Raw genomic sequence first — 12,208 nt, forward strand, 5'->3', positions numbered from 1 at the left:
TGTATGCACTCGTAACACTCCGCTTGCTGTCCATTCATCCATCCATCCATCCATCCATCTTCAACCGCTTATCCGTAGTCGGGTCGCTGGGGCTACAGCTCCACCAGAGAGCTCCAGACTTCCCTCTCCAGAGCAACATTAGTTACTTCCTCCGGGGGGATCCCGAGACGTTCCAAGGCCAGTGAGTCCATGTGTTTCCTCCGCTTGCGGTGCGATGGAAAAGAAAACTAACTATAAGGGCAAATTCCACTGGCTTATGCTGTCTATGTGAACAAGAGTGTGAACCACCCGTTAAGAAATGTATGTTTTGTGTGAATTAATTTAAATAACAATAGAGGCACCTAGCGTTACACAGCGATAATTCACTTCCTGGGTCTCGGTTTCCGAGTGAAATGGCTTTCAAACTAAGAGTCGCGCCGAATTAAATGACTGGCTGGCGCTGCTGCAGTACACTTTTCAGACACCAGATGGAAATATAAATGAGTTAAAGGGACACTTCACCCTTTTTGTTGCAAAAATAAATATATGTTAAATGACGTTCAGAAGATTTAGATCACTTTCCTGGGGGGTCTTTACGTGTGTAATATGTGGTTTTTGATATTATAGATTTTTAGCAGTTAGCCCAGTGTCTCTGATGTCATGGACACTGGGCTCGATCACTTCCTTCCTGGACTACATGTTGTCTCAGTAAGACAGCCCCGTCCCCCTATATCCACAAGGAGGAGCAGTGCACCAAAGCATTATGGGAATTGTAGTCCAGGAAGTAAGTGAGTAAGTGAGAAAGTGTTCTAAATCTTCTAAACGTCATTAACATATATCTTTTTTAAGACAGTGTCCCATCCTGTCCGGCCCTCCCCCTATCCACAAGGAGGAGCAGTGCACCAAAGCATTATGGGAATTGTAGTCCAGGAAGTAAGTGAGTGAGAAAGTGTTCTAAATCGTCTAAACGTCATTAGCATATATATATCTTTTTGCAGTGTCCCTCTTAAGACATGTGTCCCATCCTGTCGTCCGCCGTAGCTCAAAGCAAGTGATGAACGTTTCATATCCAAAAATCCCTATCGATGGTTCCCATGTATCGGGCTGGGGGGTGATGGTGGAGGGGGGGGGGGGGGGGGGGGGATTGGGGTGATGGTGGACATGTGATCCGTCTTCCAGTGGTGCATGTACAAAGTGCATGAGATGAACAAAGCATTTTTCTTTCTGTGAAATAAACAATACTCCTTTTGTATGTTCAAAGGGTCCGTGGCCTAATGTTATTATCGTTCACCGTCAGCGACTGACATTGTGCCCAGTTGTGTACGACGTTTAGAAAAACTACCTTCTGAAAATGGAGCACGTGTGATCGTTTTTTCCACCCTAAAATCATCAGGTATTATTATTATTATTATTATATTATTTGTGATCCGAGCGTATCATCCACCATCTTGGTGCACCCGGAAGACGCACACAAGACTCGTCTCAATGAGGCGTTGCACCCCATGCATTTCCATTGGCCTCAATTTCCCAGAAGCCCTAGCAGCCCACAGCATGTGACGATTTCCGGTTTCGTCATCAAAGCGAATGCATCTAGTCTCTATCTCCGCGACGAAGACGGATTTTCTTTTTATTTATTACAATACAGCGGATTAAACACATAAAACAAAAGGCGGGTATGTCGTATATCGCAGCGACAGTAACCTGGATTAAACCATTCCCGGCACGGAAACTGTTTTAAGTATGCCTGGTTTGCCTGGTGGGTGGTGATGGGTGGTGATCCACCTGAGCTGAAGCCACACCCACAACTGTTGTTGTATGATAAAGGGGGAGGGGATGATATTGTGATGTCACTATATCACTGTTTTCTTCCATTGGCACGTTATTTGGACTGTCAAGGTTTCAGCCTCCAGGAAGAAACCCTAAATACACATCATTATACACAATACAATACACAATAACCGTTTCAGTTCATACGACGCATGAGGCCGTCATAAGGATCCCGAAAAATTAGTGCCTAGCGACGTCCGCTCTCCGTGGTGATGAATGGATCGATATGCTGGCGCTTCATTTCTGCTCATCCGTCTCTCCCGCAAAATATGAACGCTTTTTGGAGCGTAAAAAAATTAATTAAGATGATCGGGGGATGTGAGGTCACTTTGTAAATTCAACTTTTTTAGGAAAGTGTTTCCGGTTCATGGCTTTCAGAGTAAAAGTAAAACTCTGGCACCCCGGAGCTTCTATTTTGATGCACTTCCCGGCACTAAATATGTTTTAACAACCACACCAAGACCTAATGAATCACCTATGTGAAAAACTGGAAATAAATCAATCACAGCGCTCCACCTGTAAAGCTTCACACGTGTCGTATATCGTTGAGTGGAGAGAGTGTGTAAAGATGTTGTTTCTGTGTTTCTTTTGATCTATTTCCATTGTTCTTTAAATGGTGCGGTATTGTAAGATGATGATGACATATATTTTTTTACACGTATCATTTCAAATGTTGTATTGTACAAACTATTACGAGAAAAAAAAATATGTTAGATTAAAAAACTAATTAATAATGCCGATGTTCTGGCGGGGGGAGAATTGCATTGACTATACCCAGATTAGTCTAGATGGATTATGAAAACCACTGCAGATTCATGGCATGGATGTTGGGTTTGAGTGATCAGAAACGGTTGCTGTCGGCCGGGAGGAAACCTCATAACTCCATTATTGAGGTATTTTGGCATGAATCAGTGCTACTGAACACCCTTTACGTCTGTGTGTTGTTTCGAAAATATTGAACCAATGGAAAGTATAGTAAAACGTAAAACGTAAAAAAAAAATGTATTTTTTTCTGAAAAACCTCATGTTTTGATATCAGTAGTTCTCAATATTTCATGTCAAGGACCCCAAACATTATATGTAATATGCCCCCCCCCCCCCCCATCTGAAAATATGTTGTTCCAGGGACCTCCTAGAAGCAAAGATCTGAGTTAAAAACGTTCGCTCTGAAAGAATATATTCAAAGCTTTGCGACACTTTCACGATTTTTTCAAAAATAGCAGACCTACACAAGCTCATAGGGCTTGTAAATCTGCTATCTTTCAGTAGCTAAAGCATGGCGTAATGCTTAAAACACCAAAAAGGGTTTTCGCCCAGAGTGGGTTAACTCCATTGGACCGTCAAAATGTCTGCTAAAGCAGCTAACTCCACCACCTCTCTCCTTCTCATGGAAGTAATTTACAATATATAAACTCACAACACCCACTCTGATGGGGCGTTAGTTTTGCTTTATTTTGAAAAAGAATATGAGGTTTTCTTAATTTCCTGAAAAAACGTATTATTTCCATTTCCTGAAAAAGGAACCATTTGGAGTTAAGAGGTTTCTTTTCCCGACAGCAGAGAGATGTAGCACTGTACACAGGATCCACTGTACACGATCTACTGTACACAATCTACTGTACACGACCCCGAATCCGATGTTTTGTCCCCTCTCTCTGTCTTTGCTTGAACATGTTTGGTTTTGATATTTAAAGGCTCAGTGAAACGGAAATGGTGAACAACATGAAAATGGTGTTTCCACATGAAACACCGGTCTGAAGTTTCTGAACCAATCAGAGCGTCGCATCCCTTCAGGATTTCTGTAATCAGTAGCAGCTGTGCTGGATGGACGCGCAAATATGGGAAATTAAACGGGTGAGCTTCATTGTTATTGGCTTTTATCGATGTGTATCTCTACACGTCATCACGCAGCACGTTTTCGTTTTAATAAATAAATAATACAATCGTTTTTATGGACCTTTGATATAAAAACACACAGAAATGAGAATTTTCACATTTCTTTGGCATCCATTGTTAGGTATGCCCATATAATGACCACGGATATGGTCTAAAAGTGTGAAAAACGTCTTTTTCATTTCACTGCACCTTTAAAAGAAAAATATTGTTTATAAATAATTGTAGATCATGCAATTTGGCCACCCCTCTCGTTGCAGTGCAAATACAATAAATGGAAGGAGAACGTATACGTTATGCAACCATGCAGTGAACATTTTGCAGTTTCTTGAAAAGTACGTTGCAGTGAGGGAAACTGTGTTTTGTCTATAAGAGCCCCGAAGCCAAAGATATACATTATTCATGTTCAATGTTCATCTGCTTTATTCTGCTTTCTTTATTTACTGCATACTTAACTCGTTCTGGCCGGGAAACCCTTTTGGTGTTCAAAAGCATTATGTTATACTTTAGCTATTGAAACATAGCAGATCTATAAGCTCATAGCGCGGCACTCGGTGCCGTGCTATGAGCTTGTAGGTCTGCTATTTTTTGGAAAAATAATCGTGAAAATGTGGCGCAAATCTTTGAACGCGGTATGTTGTATATTCTTTCAGAGCAACGTTTTTTTTTTACTCAAATCGTTGCTTCTTATTGGGGGTGGTCCCTGGAATATTTTCAGACGAGGGTCAAATTTGATATATTTTTGGTGGTCCTTGACATGAAAATGTTTGAGGACGACTGACATAGAAACAAGGTTTTTTTTCGAGAAAAGTTTCAGGATTTAGAAAACATTAATTTTGTAGATTCGGCCTCAGTCGGAAATGGGTTAATGAGCGGGTTGTTGTTGTTTGCGGGGCATAGATACACTCTACAGCTTTATATATATATATATATATATATATATATAGATTGTATATCTCTCACAGGAAAGGCCATAGATTAGACTATATGAAGCAGCCATGATTCACATGCTGGGAGGAAAGACGCTGGTTATAAAAGAAAACGTACTCAAAAAGCTTTGAAAAATGTTTACCGTGTCCGTGTGGAATTTGCATGTTCTCCCCCCCCCCCCGTGTCCCCTAGGGTATAGGTTTACCCTCACCAAAAACATGCAGTAATCCTGGTCTCTAAACTGCCTCCCCCTGGCCAGCCGGGGCGCCTGATGGAGGGGAAAGGAACTGGTCTCTATACTGCCTCCCCCTGGCCAGCCGGGGCGCCTGATGGAGGGGAAAGGAACTGGTCTCTATACTGCCTCCCCCTGGCCAGCCGGGGCGCCTGATGGAGGGGAAAGGAACTGGTCTCTATACTGCCTCCCCCTGGCCAGCCGGGGCGCCTGATGGAGGGGAAAGGAACTGGTCTCTATACTGCCTCCCCCTGGCCAGCCGGGGCGCCTGATGGAGGGGAAAAGAACTGGTTGGAATAACGTGTTCCTTCCACGCGCTACGTCCAACCAGGGAAACTCCCCCCTGTCAGGTGTGAAGTAGCAACTTGGACACTCAGGCATGAAGGAAGCATGAGTTCAAGTCCGTTGCTCTCCCCTTGTCCCCCATATATGGGGACTAGGTTGGTGGAGGGTGTGTAGAGCCCAGGATCACATTAGATAATTGACACAGGGGTGAAAAATGGGTTACAAAATTGTGGGATCAAAAATTATTTAAAAAAAAAGAAAGTTTACCCCCACCATGATGCGTAAAGAACGACACATTGAAATAAGTTGAGGGGAAAATATTTTCTTATTCTTTCACCAAGCCACCATCTTACCAGGTAAGTAAGTAAGTAAGCCACACACTGTTTGTTGCTCCCACGGGAAATTTATTTAGAATAAGGATAATATAAGGATTATATTCTAAATAAATGTCCTGTGGGAGCTACGAAAACTGTGTGCAGACTACTTCTGATTTATATTATAAAATCTATGTTAATGTGTACACTGAGTAACAGACCCATAAGGGTCCATTTTGTTCCTAAACTATAATTTAGCTGATGGGGACCCCCTGGAATTCCCTCAAGAACCCCTGGGGGTCCCGGACCCCACTTTGGGAAACGGAACATGACCAACCCGTGGAGCATGACCACAGACATTGTTAGGTGTGTCCATATGATGACCATGAGCACCGATATGCTCTAGAAGTGTGAAAAACGTATTTTTCATTTCAGTAGGTCTTTAAAGAAAACGATGCACGTATTGGTTATATAACTTGTATTTGTAAAGTAAGTAGCCTTGGCGAGCCATGAGGCCCATAGGGCAGGAGCCTATCTCCTGTTTCTGTAGCCATGAGGCCCATAGGGCAGGAGCCTATCTCCTGTTTCTGTAGCGTGAGGCAGCTTGATGTACAAGTACACCCCCTGGACATGACGCTAGTATGTCGCAGGGATGACTGCATGTTGTAGTATTTAGATGGTTGTTATGACTACTCCTCTGCATGCTGTAGTGTTTAGATGGTTCTGTTATGACTTCTCCTCTGCATGTTGTAGTGTTTAGATGGTTCTGTTATGACTTCTCCTCTGCATGTTGTAGTATTTAGATGGTTCTGTTATGACTTCTCCTCTGCATGCTGTAGTATTTAGATGGTTCTGTTATGAGTCTATGACTTCTCCTCTGCATGCTGTAGAGTTTAGATGGTTCTGTTATGACTTCTCCTCTGCATGCTGTAGTGTTTAGATGGTTCTGTTATGACTTCTCCTCTGCATGCTGTAGTGTTTAGATGGTTCTGTTATGACTTCTCCTCTGCATGCTGTAGTGTTTAGATGGTTCTGTTATGACTTCTCCTCTGCATGTTGTAGTATTTTCGACAAAGAGATAGGAGTGTGTGTGTGTGTGGCGTGGGTGTGTGCGTCAATTTACCAAAGGTGCAGACGATCAAAAATCAGCAGAGAGTGATCAACGTTTGCGCTACTGTGTAGCGAATTGAAGTGGCTTCGGCCCCCAGACTTTCATTTTCTCTCCCTGGAAATAAAACCGTCTAGGTTTACCGAGGCTAGCCATGGGGGTGTAGCTGGGCTGATGGATGGAGCGCTGCCCTTTGAGTCTCAACGTTCTAGGTTCAACATTAACCCATTCTGGGCAGGAACCCATTTTGGTGTTAGCATCATGTTATGCTTTATCTATTGAAAAATATCAGATCTACAAGCTCATAGCGCGCCACCGAGTGGCGCGCTACGAGCTTGTAGGTCTGCTCTTTTTGAAAAATCGAAGAAGAGCAACTGACATGGAAGACATTTATAGAATCTGATCTCAGGTCAGAATGGAAAACTGTCAGGATGTAGAAGACATTTTTTAGAATCTGATCTCAGGTCAGAATGGAAAACTGTCAGGATGTAGAAGACATTTTTTAGAATCTGATCTCAGGTCAGAATGAAAACTGTCAGGATGTAGAAGACATTTTTTAGAATCTGATCTCAGGTCAGAATGGGTTAAACACTGTCAACTCGCCGTGCGGCGGCTATCAACAAAACTCTGCACAGACGTCTTGTCCAGTCCTCCGAGAATGCCTGACCCTGACTGACCACCGCCGGGCAACGGCCATCATTAGTCCATTCTGACCTGAGATCAGATTCTAAAAATGTCTTCTACATCCTGACAGTTTTCCATTCTGACCTGAGATCAGATTCTAAAAATGTCTTCTACATCCTGAAAGTTTTCATTTCTAACCTGGGATCAGATTTAAAAAAAATCTTGTCAGTCGCTCTTCGATTTTTCAAAAAATAGCAGACCTACAAGCTCATAGCGCGCCACTCGGTGGCGCGCTATGAGCTTGTTGATCTGCTATTTTTCAAAAGCTAAAGCATGACATGATGCTAACACCAAAATGGGTTCCCGCCCAGAATGGGTTATAGTTCTGTGATTGATTGACAGGCGTTTTGACAAGCCCCATGCTTCATCAAAGCTTATAGAATAAAACCTCGTTCACAACGGCATCGTTCTAAAGATACCAGACCATCCGTCAATCACCATTTAACCCATTCTGGGCGGGAACCCCTTTTGATGTTTCATAAGCTTTATATTTTACACTTTAGCTATTGAAAAATAGCAGATCTACAAGCTTATTGTTTATTGTTTATAAGGATCCCCATTAGCTTTTGCCTTGACAAAAGCTAGTCTTCCTGGGGTCCGACACAGACAGACATTTAACATTTAACAAAATTACAATTGTTTACAAACACTAACTCAAAATAAAACACAGTCAAATTAAATATAAAATAAGAAATAAACATAGGAGAAAATAAAAAAACAAAGAAAAACATCTTTCAAAAAAATCACTTTCAACACATTATACATTTGAATTATTATTTTCCCAGGGTTACTGCAGTATGGTTTACATAAGGTGTTCTTCTTCATAAAATCTTTGAAAAATCTTGAAAATGTGGTGCAAATCTTTGAATCTATATTATTTCAGAGCGAATGTTTTTAACTCAAAGCTTTGCTTCTGGGGGGGGGGGGGGGGGTCCCTGGAACAACATATATTCAGATGGGGGGGTCGACGGCCAATTACATATTATGTTTGGGGTCCTTGACATGAAATATTGAGAACCACTGAAATAGAAACGCGAGTTTTTTTTCTGAAAATTGTCATGATTTAGAATATCGACGTCAGGCCTAAATTGGTTAAAAACCTTTCCAATTCTGTAAACTGGCAACAAGTCCACCTTGATTCTTTTTTCTCCTCCTTTCAAGTGTTTCAGAAAAAGGGAGAAAATGGATTAAATGGATCCAATCCATCAAATAGTGTCGTGTACGAGGCATTGTTGATGAAAAGCACGACATGGCTTTGTGCGTTCCAAGACAATTCAAACGTTGGAAATCACATTAAGTACATCTTACACTAATTAGCTCTTGCATTATTGATTTTGTAACAGGCTAAACTCATCCACTAACTGACATGTTCGAGGCTTAAAGGAATGAAGCGTCATGGCAGATTCCAGCCCTATCCTGCTTGTCTGTGTCTTATTCATGATGTCTTTTAATCCATTTTGGGCGGGGACCCCTTTTGGTGTTTTAAACATTATGTTATAATTTAGCTATTGAAAAATAGCAGATCTACAAGCTCATAGCGCACTACGAGCGAGTAGGTCTGCTATTTTTTTTAAAGTCGTGAAAATGTGGTGCAAATCTTTGAATATATATTTCAGAGCGGACATTTTTAACTACAATATTTGCTTCTGGGGGGGGGGGGGGGTCCCTGGAACTACATATTTTTAGATGGGGGTCCGTGGCCCAATAGAGATAATTCTGGGGGTCCTTGGCATGAAAAAGGTTGAGCACCACTGACATAGAAACATGGGTTTTTCAGAAAACTGTCAGGATGTAGAGGACATTTTTAGAATCTGATCTCAGGACAGAATGGATTAAACAAAGTCAGCCCACTCACCAAATCCTCTCTCCTTCAAAATGTCCCGGATAATATAATATAATACAGTAAAGCTGATGAAGCCGGCATGAAGCATGTCTTTGCTGGCGGCAGGAAAGCTCCTAACTCCATCTTTGAGGGTTTTAATGCTTTTTCTTTGCATAAAGCAGTAAAGTAAAGGTACTATGTTTACCCAGGGTAACTGGACTATAAGCTCAAGAACTTGTTTACAGCCAGGCCCTGCTCATAGAACATTTCATGGTAGGGGTTCAATGCCTTGCTCAAGGGCACTTCAGCGGTGGTAATTTTTAACGTGCCGGTCCGGGGATACGAACTAGCGACCTTCCGGTATCAAGACCGCTCTGCAAACCGTTCGGCCACCGCTGCCCATAGTGCTATTGAATGAGCAACCTTTATGTCTGTGTGTTGTGTCTGCTAAAGCAGCTAACTCCACCACCTCTCCCCCTCTCGTGCAAGTATGTAAGCATGTAAACGGAAAGAAGTATAATCAAGAATCTCCGTAGACATTGTTTATTTATGGAATGCTGCATTTTGTTATAGTCAAGCATTCAATTCAGTGCTCCTTCATTCATTGCAAGGCATTCAAACCCTTCTAGTAAGACACAGATCCAATGAACACCTTTTAACCCATTCAGTCCTGACGTCAAAATAAAAAATGTCTTCTAGATTCTGACAGTTTTCTGAAATACTATGTGTAATATAGTGTCTTCTAGGATCGGGGGTGGGCAACTTTGACGATGGAGAGGGCCATTATATTTCCATACTCACTCCCTAGGGCCATATTTTTCTGTTGTAGCAAGAAATTGCCGATCTACAAGCTCAAAACGTGTCACATTGAAATCTTGAATTCTTTTTTGCAATTCTTTAATTGGAATCCTGAAAATTTACATTTTTATGTAATTTCAAATGCCTTTAATTATACTTGTGTTGAAGCATTGAGCTACTAATTTAGACTGAAGTAATTAAAGCAGGTCATGGTTGCATGTTGTGGAATTGTAAACAGCTGAAACCAATATTATATCAGTATTCTGACATTAACCTGAGGGCCACATTAAGTGAAGGTGGGGGCCGCATGTGTCCCCCGGGCCGCCAGTTGCCCACCCCTAGGTGAAAGAGCATGCCACTGATTGAGAACATTATTTCCACCTGTGCTGATTAGCATGAGATCCCCTGCAGCCTGTTGTAGCCTCTGAGTGTGTTCAGCAGTGTTGGCAAGTAACTTAAGTAATATACTACTTTAAGTAATATTATTACTTTTTTCCAGTAATATGTAACTTAACTAGTTACTTTCACATTTCACATTTACTTTTTTCCAAAAGTAATATTATTACTATTTTCACGAGCCTTGGTGGAACTGTGGGTTTGAGTGTTTATTTGTAATGGTAGACTGGATAGGGGTCAAGTTGCTTTGCAGACTGCTGATCCGCTCTAGCCTGGTTAATAAACCAGACTAATATCGCACGGACCGCGGGATATTAGTCTGGGGAGGCTCAGCTTGGATTTCATTTCCAGGGGGGCGGGTTGAAACATTTTCTCTTTGACGCAATTGGTCAGAGCTACTGTCAGTCAAAGGTCTCAAGTGTTGAAAGTCACTGTACCAAAGCCCGCCCATATTGCATACCGTGTCCCGATTGGCCGCCCCATTTCTCTGGTGTAGGAAGTGGGCGTACAATTGAGCCTCTCCAGACCGTAATCCGCCGGCAGGCAATTTTTTTTTTGCCAACGGCTGATTCGGTCTGGTTTATTAACCAGGCTAGATCCGCTCTAGATCTAGACTCTAGAGCGGATACGGAAACAATGTGTGAAGTATCGGATGCAGAAGGGCGGGCCTTAAACCGTCCGGAACACGGAACAACAACCTAAACTAGTGTGTGTAACTCGTTAGACTGCACTGTTTAGAGAGAAGAGACGTAAACAAACGAAGCATGGAGGAGGTGGAGGAGACAGAGACACCGGCACACCAAAGCGTTATAACATTCAATACTTGGAAGTATTCGCATTATTTTGAGTATGTCCGCGATCGAGACAAGATGAACATTATTGTCCGCTGCAAGTAGTGCATAGGGAAGAAGCTATATTCCACGTCAAAATAATCTACTTCAAATATCAATAAACACTTGAAAATAAACAGAATAGGGGAGGGGGCACTGCTAATGTTGAAAATGCAAAGTAAGACTTTTGGGGACAAAATATGCAATTACTGGAGGCGAGTAATAACTAACTATTTACTTTTCTCAGGTAGTAATAAGTAGTGTAACTTTATTCCTTTTTTTAAAGTAATAAGTGATATTAAAGTAGTATATTAGTGTTAAAGTAATATTTTGCCAACACTGGTGTTCAGTTCTGCATTGAGAGTCACCAAGTAAAGACCTGTGTTTGAATGTAGAGTAGAGATTATTTATTTTGGTCATTTGGTACATCTGTCTGATGTGTGTGTGTGTGTGTGTGTGTGTGTCTGACTCTGACTGATCCAATCAAGCTTGGTATAGGTATTAAAACAGGGTGTCCCTGGAGTGCTGTGAATTTTATCCTTGCAATTAACCACTGGCTCAAATGGATGCGCCAGTGCGCACCTGAAGGAATAAGATCACCAAACCCAGTCCAGGGGTACGCCGATGATGTGCAAATTGCGTCACATGAAGAGAACGTAATTCTAGCTATGCTCTCCCGTACTGAGGCGTTTCTGCTGTGTGGTCAAGGTTGGAGGCTAAACAAACCAAATGTACTGCGTTTTATGAAAGGCGCAGCGGTGGTAATCGGTGGTATAAATCTAAAACCGACAAGCCCCCATCCTTTTCACTAATGCAAAAACCCATCAGAGTGTATTCAATACATGAAACTTATCAATACCTGGGGCATAGATTTAATGTTGGAGGCGACTGGGAAGTAACCTGACGCTGCCAGATCCAAGAAGCTTGCTACACAGATTTGTTTCACAGCTTATTGGGATCTGGGATTGCGGAAGCAAATTCGATGACGGGGCTGTTCCTTTTTTTCAAGATACTTGGTAGATGATTGGATGGGACCGTCTGTCTATCACCGTGTGGGCGTGCAAACACAACCAATCATATTGACGTGTCACATCCGGTTTCGCACATATC

The sequence above is a fragment of the Protomyctophum parallelum genome (assembly GCF_964188405.1).
Source record: "Protomyctophum parallelum genome assembly, chromosome: 1".
Classification (NCBI taxonomy): Eukaryota; Metazoa; Chordata; class Actinopteri; order Myctophiformes; family Myctophidae; genus Protomyctophum; species Protomyctophum parallelum.